This window comes from Myotis nattereri (genome assembly GCF_964212035.1).
Source record: "Myotis nattereri genome assembly, chromosome: 2".
NCBI classification, from domain to species: Eukaryota; Metazoa; Chordata; class Mammalia; order Chiroptera; family Vespertilionidae; genus Myotis; species Myotis nattereri.
The window spans coordinates 207,496,683-207,504,550 of NC_138076.1; positions in this window are offsets into that span (position 1 = coordinate 207,496,683).

A 7,868-nucleotide genomic window follows, 5' to 3' on the forward strand; every position below is an offset into this window, starting at 1 on the left:
GACACAGACCATTCCAATGTGTGAACACATGAGGCGGGCTATTGCCCAGATTGCACAGGAACATTTTAAAAGTGATGGACAAAATTACCCTCTTTCAAAATTTTTTTTCTACCTTTGGTGCCTGCTACTGCTCACCTGTCAGCGAGCCCAATGGAAGGCTAAAAGCACGAAGATTCCTTTGTGAGACGTCACACCAGGGAGCTGGCGCCTTTGTTCAGCCTGTCAAGTTCATCTTTCTCGTTCAATCTAAAGAAAAGGCAGATGTTAATGTTTTTCCTATTAAGACATCATTTCTCTTTAGAGTGCATGGTTATTTTTTCCTTCCTCAGCCTAGTCCTGCTTTACATATAATGGCAGTTTAGTGGTGGAAAGATTGAGGACTGGGGCTCAAAGGACCCTGTATTTGAATCTCAATTCTACCACTTACTTCCTATGGTCTTGACCTTCAGTCTCCCTTAGCCTCAGTCCCTTCATCTCTATTGATGAGACTAATTATACTACACAGGTCTGTATTACCAAATACACAGGGCTGTGGTGGGGATTGACAAGAAAACATTAGCCAAAGAACCTCATATAATGCCTGACACATATTAAGCACTCACTAAGTGGTATTCTTGTTGTTAATAATAATTCTAGCTTAAATGAGAAGTTAGAGATACGCACCTTTCACAGTGCTCTACAAATAGTACCATGTTTCCAGGGGTTTTTATTGTGTCAGTCAGCATAGTCTAGGTCAGTGGTTCTCAACCTTCCCAATGCCGCGACCCTTAAATACAGTTCCTCATGATGTGGTGACCCCCAATCATAAAAGCCAGAGCAGTGCCTCCAAAAGCTTTCTGCAGCTGCTTACCACCTTGGGCTGACATTACCCCCGTGCGCATGATGCTTGTGGCCGCAGCTGCTAAGAGAGGATTGGATTTGACCAGATTGAAGGCACTGGCATTCTTCATAATATTTTCTAGGGATTGGATGCACTTACTACCTAAGGAAGCAATTTTGGGTGTCATGTGACTTAGAACCTCCTGGACCACCTTCTCTGTGTTGCTGCCAGGTGACACTAGGCGGCTGGCTTTGGCTTTTGCTGACTTGTTCTTTGAGTACTCCACGATGCCAGTGGTAACACTGGTCACAGAAGCTGCTGCCCCCAGTCCCACCCCAGTTGCAAAAAGCACTAGACTAACCCCTGCTGTCACAGGTGCCAGAGACAGGCCAATGATGGTCAGAATGCCAGACACAATGCCAGTGGAAGAGGCCGCCACTTGGGTGATGGTGCAGTCCCTGTGCACCTTGTCAGCCTCATCAGCAAGTGCTTTGAGCTTTCCTATGCGTTCCTCAAGGTCCTGTTTCACCTGAGGAAACTGCTTCATAAACCTCTCCCTCTGCTCCTGCTCTGCTGAGGGCATGTCTTCGTCCTCCACGGCCACGAGTGTCTCCAGCTGGCGCAAGTCTGCATAGAGTGCATCTGCCTCATCCCTGCAATCATGAAGGACAGGTGATTAACGACGGCAGGTGTATGAATCGCTAAAGCTGAGGCCCCCGACTGGATGAGCTCATGCAGGAAGCCCTGTCCTCTATGGTGGGAACGTGTGCGTCTACCCAGAATCCCTCAGATTACAAAACATTGGCAGCCCCCATTCTGACTGGAAGCGGTCACTAAGCCACACTGCCTGCCCCCTGGTCAGAGTTACTCCATGGAGAATAGAAGAGGGTCCCACAGGGAGGTCAGGAGTCCTCCAGCTCGCAGACAGGGTTGGAGGACATAATCACCCAGGGCCCTCTACCCCCAGAAGTGAGGGGATCAAGTCAGGGAAAAAAGAAATGTGCCCCCCCAGCCCCCAACACAGCCCTCCACTAGGCCCAGGGCTTTCTCAGTTCCGTGCCAGGTGCCTCAACTGCCTCACTCTAGTCCAGGGGTGGGCAAACTTTTTGACTTGAGGGCCACAATGGGTTCTTAAACTGGACCGGAGGGCCGGAACAAAAGCATGAATGGAGTGTTTGTGTGAACTAATATAAATTCAAAGTAAACATCATTACATAAAAGGGTACGGTCTTTTTTTTTTTTTTTAGTTTTATTCATTTCAAACGGGCCGGATCCGGCCCGCGGGCCGTAGTTTGCCCACGGCTGCTTTGGTCTGTGGATCGATGCTCTAACCAAGGAGAAAACCAGGCAGGGCAAGTATGTGACTTTGTCTCATGTTCTGTTTGAATGAATGGGAAAGATGCATAAAACTTTTGTGCTCAATACCAAGGTACCATGGTGATCTCCAGGAAAAGCACTTGTGCAATTGTTTGAGTTACAGGTAAAACTAGGCATTTGTCATGGAGCACCATTTTCACTTGAAGGACAATTGTTAAAAATATAGATATGATTATTCTGATTTCAGCATTTGGCAGGCATTTTCTTGAAAATGAACGTAGTGAGCCTGTGACTTCAAGGAAATCAACTGACAGCTACTTGTTGCCAATAAAATTTTGAGTTTCGGAGCAAAAATATAAATGTTGGAAATTTCACACCATGGATTTGACAGCTTCCCAATATTGAAAGAATTTTCTGATGAAATTTTTCATTATAGTAATGAAATGTGTCAACATTTCAAAGATTTGCATGAGTCAGTGGCTCGATATCTTTTAACAGGACTAATGTATTATGCTCCAAAATCATGCATGGATAAAAGATAGATTAAAATGCAAGATAAGTCCATGAATTTTTTTTCATCCTCACTGAGAAGATGTTTACTAGTACTTATTTTAGTGAGAGAGGAAGGGAGAGGGAGAGAAAAATATTGATTTGTTGCCTCATGTAAGGGCTCCAACTGGTGACTGAACTCGCAACCTAGGTATGTGCCCTGACTGGGAATCGAACCTGCCACCGTTTGGTGTACGGGACGATGCTCCAACCAAGTGAGCCACACTGGCCAGGGTGAGGTCAATGGATTTTATTGCTAAAGAGTAAGAAAAACTAATTAGCATGGTTCAGATTCTACATTGCAACTAACTTTAGAAAATATATATGTTTTTATTGATTTCAGAGAACGGAAAGGAGAGAGAGAGGAACATCAATGTGAGAAACATCAATTGGGACCCATTATGGCCCATCCATGGGATGGAATGCCACATAGCCATTAAAAAGAAGGGCTGCCCAGCTGATGTGTCTCAATGGTTGAGCATCAACCTGTGAACCAGCAGGTCATGGTTGGATTCTGGACAGGGCATATGCCGGATTATGGGTTAGGGGGCACAGGAGGCAGCTGATGGGTGTTGCACTCTCATATCTATGTTTCTTAATCTCTCCTTCCTTCTTTTCTTTTTAAAAATCAATAAGCTATCTATCTATATAAAAGCCTAGACGATCATTACTACCAGTCAACCGAATGACCAATTGACTGGTTGCTATGATGTGCACTGACCACCAGGGGCACACGCTCAATACAGGGGCTGCCCCTGGTGGTCAATGTGCTCCCACAGCCAACCTCCTCCAGTTCCTCCCCTTGGCCAGCTGGCCCCGATCAGCCCCGATTGCAGGTCAGGCCGAGGGACCCTACCTGTGCACAAATTCGTGTACTGGGCCGCTAGTTCTTTAAGGAAAAAAAGAGAAAGATGCCCTGAATGTTATCAATAGTATGAGAAACGCTATGGAACCTGTGTAGAGTAGGATGCTTTGTTACCATATTGTAAGGATATTGCTCAACACCCACATGGGTGCACACACACATACGTGCTGGTGTCTGCATGGGTGATCGCCTGTAAGGACCCACAGGGAGCTGTTAACACAGAGTCCCTGCGGGGAAGGGCCCAGTGCAGCAGGTCGGCTTTTGCTTTGCTTTTCACTTTCTCTGTGTAAGTGACACTCCCTCCTACACCGAGTCGGTGCAGTTCCGTGGCGGCCCTGGGTCACAGGGCTTTTCATGAGGCGCTCCACCTCACACCACCACCGTGCAGCAGGCCCCGATGTTACCCCATTTGGCAGGTGAGGAAAGTGAGGCACAGAGAGATTAAGAGATTTGCTTAAAGATACACAGCAAGTAAGTAGCGGAGCTGGGAGTCAAACCCAAGCAGTGGAGTTCCACAGCTCCAACTTTTCCCTACTAAGTGACACTGTCCCTTAATGTATTGTTTTTTATGTAGTTAAAACGTTCACAGCAGTTTTCTGCTACAGGCCATTTTTTACTTCTTTATATGTTTTATATTTTATTTTAAATATATTTTTATTGATTTCAGAGAGGAAGAGAGAGAGACAGAGAAACATCAATGATGAGAGACAATATTTGACTGTCTGCCTCTTGCACACCACCCCTGCTGGGGATTGAGCCCACAAACCAGGCATGTGCCCTTGACCAGAATCAAACCCAGGACCCTTCAGTCTCCAGGCAGATGCTCTATCCACTGAGCCAAACCGGCTCAGGCTCTATGCTTTTTAGAAAACAGAAACAACAAATGGCCTACAGTGAATTGTTTCATTACCTGTCATTATTATTGTCCATTGGTTGCTTCAGTCCCCCCCTGACCACAGCCTAATGGACAGCCGGTGAGGGAAGAACATGATTTGGGGAGTCAAGTGGCCCCTTTCTTATCTCAGCTCCACATGAATAGCAGCATGACCCTGGCCTGGCCTCTTACCCTCCCTGGCCTCCGCCTCCATCTGCAGAGCTGGAGCCACCCTGGTGCCATGACCTCCACGGCCCTCCTGCTCAAGGAGTCTTTGGCTCTTTTCGGTCTATTTTTATCAGGTACCTCTCCCAGGGGCCTGTGGGCCTGAGCTGACTTCCCTGGCTGGCCCCAATCCAGGCAGCTCAGGTGGAGAGCACCAAGCTAATGAGGCCAAGGTCATGGGCCAGTTAGCAGCTCTTGGAGGAAACATGGCTCTGCAGCCGGACTGCGGCTCCTGGGCCGGTCGCTGGGCTCAGCACAGGCGACCCCAGGGGGACGAAGAGAGCAAAGCTGCCTCCTGCAAGTCATCACGTGCAGTCAGAGTGCGTGGAGCCCAGGTCTCAGCAACCCTTTTGGCTGCAGTGCATCCCGGAGTCACGTGGAAAAGCAAGGGGACTCGAGGAGCCTGTGGGGTGGGGGCAGGGAGAGGACCAGATGGCTCTTCAGGTGCATCCCGTGCCCGAAGCAGACCCACACCTGGTCAGGCCTGGGAGACGGGAGCCAGTGCTCTTCCTGTGAAGCTGCAGCAGAGAGCCCTCCACATCCTCCCAGTGTGCCCGCACGGCCCCTCACTCTCTGTGCCAGTCACGTTCCTGCCTCCCACTCAGGGCTGACGGAGAGAGGGGCCTCCTCTTACCCTGGTATCTGCCAGGAGGACTGGGGTTGTCTGTTTTGTTCACTGCTGCACCCCTGGCACCGGGATTGTGCCTGGCATTCATACAGTAGGAGCTCAGTAAATATTGTTTGTGTGAATCGATTCACCTTTGCCCCAGAGAGAGGCTGCGGACTGCGTTTGAGAGCAAATGAAATCACCAGTGGGTTCTACTTGGTTATTTTCAAATAGCCCTGTTCCCCAGGGGCAAAGAAGTTCAAATCCTTGTGAAGGCTCTAGGACAGTGGTTCTCAACTTTGGCTGCACATTAGAATCACCTGGGAATCTTTTTAAAATCCTGATTTCTGGGCCTCATCCTCCGGAAATTCTGTTTCTTTGTTATGGGGTGGGGCCGCGACATTAGTAACGAAGAAACAGAATTTCTGGAAGATGAGGCTCAGAAATCAGGATTTTAAAAAGATTCCCAGGTGATTCTAATGTGCAGCCGAGGTTGAGAACCACTGCTCTAGGAAGAGAGAATAGCTTCTTTTACAGTGTGCTGCTGCCGCCTAGTGTCCACAGTTTGCAAATTTGAATTTTCTTTTTTTGAGAATTTTTGTAAGAGTTTATTTGAGCAAAACTGATGACCTGATGGGAAGCAAGATCTCAAAATCTCTGGAGCACAAATTTGAAATTTCTTATTTGCAACTTTGAATTTTCAACTCAGTTCAGTTGGTGTTCATTATTAATTACTATATTATTAATTTTTAATTGAGTTCTTACCATTAGCCAGGCTTTGAGCTAAGCACATAAACAGTATTGATTCATTTAAATTTCATAACAGCCATATAAGATGGGCACTGCCATTATCTCCATCATATGGGTGAGAAAACTGGGGCAGACAGGTCAGGCAGTTTGCTCAAACCCACAGGGATGGGAAGCTCTGGAGCCCACGCTCCCCATGGCGACTGAGGCTGCTCCTCAGGACTTACTCTGCACGCAGGCATCTGCCTACGAGGTGCTGGTGATTAGGAAATGAATGAGGCCCTCCTCGTTCACGGTTAAGCTCACTGGGGCCCATCCACACCCTGGGATGCTGCTCAGAATGATGCCGAGTGTAAAAGGACAATCCCAGTAGTGTCACACTGTCTGATGCCATTCACTCCACGGTCTTGAAAGGCCAAGGTTATGGAAATGAAGACTCGATTAGTAACTCCGTGGGCTAAGGGGGGGTGAAGGTGGGAGGGGAGAAGGTGTGGCTATGAAAGGCAAACACCAGGGATCCTTGTGGTGACAAAATGTTGTGTCTTGACTGCATCAATGTCCTGGTTATGATATTGAAGAGGAGGCAAAGGAAGCAGCATTTGGTTCAATAAAATACAATTAGCGCCCTGGCTGGTGGTTCAGTTAGAGTGTCATCGTGTATACCAGAAGGTAGGTAGTTCCATACCTGATTGGGGCACACACGGGAGGCAACTGATCGATATTTCTCTCTCATATCAATCTCTCTCTCTCTCTCTCTCCTACTCTAAAGTCAATAAACATATCCTCAGGTAAGAATTACAGAAAAACAAATACAATTATCAACCTATAACCCCAAAGAAGAAAACTGGCTGGCTGTGTGCTAAATCTGTGTGTTTACATCTACAGAGTTTAACTATTTAAGTTACCTCCGAGGGAAACTGGGTACAGGATACATGGGATCTCCATGTATTACTTTGTACAACTGTGAAGTAAAAGGTTTGATATTTAAAAAGAAGGAAGCAGCCCTAGCTAGTTTGGCTCAGTGGATAGAGCATTGGCCTGCATCCTGAAGGGTCCCAGGTTCGATTCCCATCGAGGGCACATTGTGGGCTCAATCCCCAGTAGGTGGCGCACAGGAGGCAGCCAATCAATGATTCTCTCTCATCAATTGATGCTTCTATCTCTCTCTCCCTTCCTCTCTGAAATCAATAAGAATATATATTTATTTTAAAAAGGATGCTGCCCCCCTCCCGCCCCCCCGCTCAGACTCCTGGGCCACCTGTCACTGCTGACGTGGGAAGCAGCAGCTGGCCTCGGGGGCCCCGGGCTGCAGACACACAGCTTAATCAGGTCCTGTCCTCAAAGAGCTCACAGTGAGCGAATGAGACCCCACCATACACCTGACACGGCGATGGTGACAGAGGACAGCCCAGCCTGGCGGGACAGGGACAGGGACAGGAAGGGCTGCCAATGCAGGGACACTGGAGCTGAACCCTGGAGGGTTAATGGCAGGGTTCTTGTTCCAGCATCTAGAAGGGTTCAGCAATCTGGAGAAGGGCTGTGTGTAACTTAATAAAGAACCCAGAGACGAAATATAATTTTGAAAGGCATTTGAGGGTCAGAGGAGGCTAGCTAAATAAACTAAGTTTTCCTCCTTTCAGGACCCCTTGCTATTTTATTAACACAATTTGTCCTAAGGAGAGGTGGAGCTATGGGGGGGGAAAAGAGGAACAACTGTAATAATCTGAATAGTAAAGATTTAATTAAAAAAAAAAAGAATTCAGAGCAATGGTCATACGGTCGCTGAAAAAGAATGGAAGACACATTCAACAATATGTGTAAGAACCAAGAGGAAATGAAAAATTACATCGTTGCTATAAAGAAC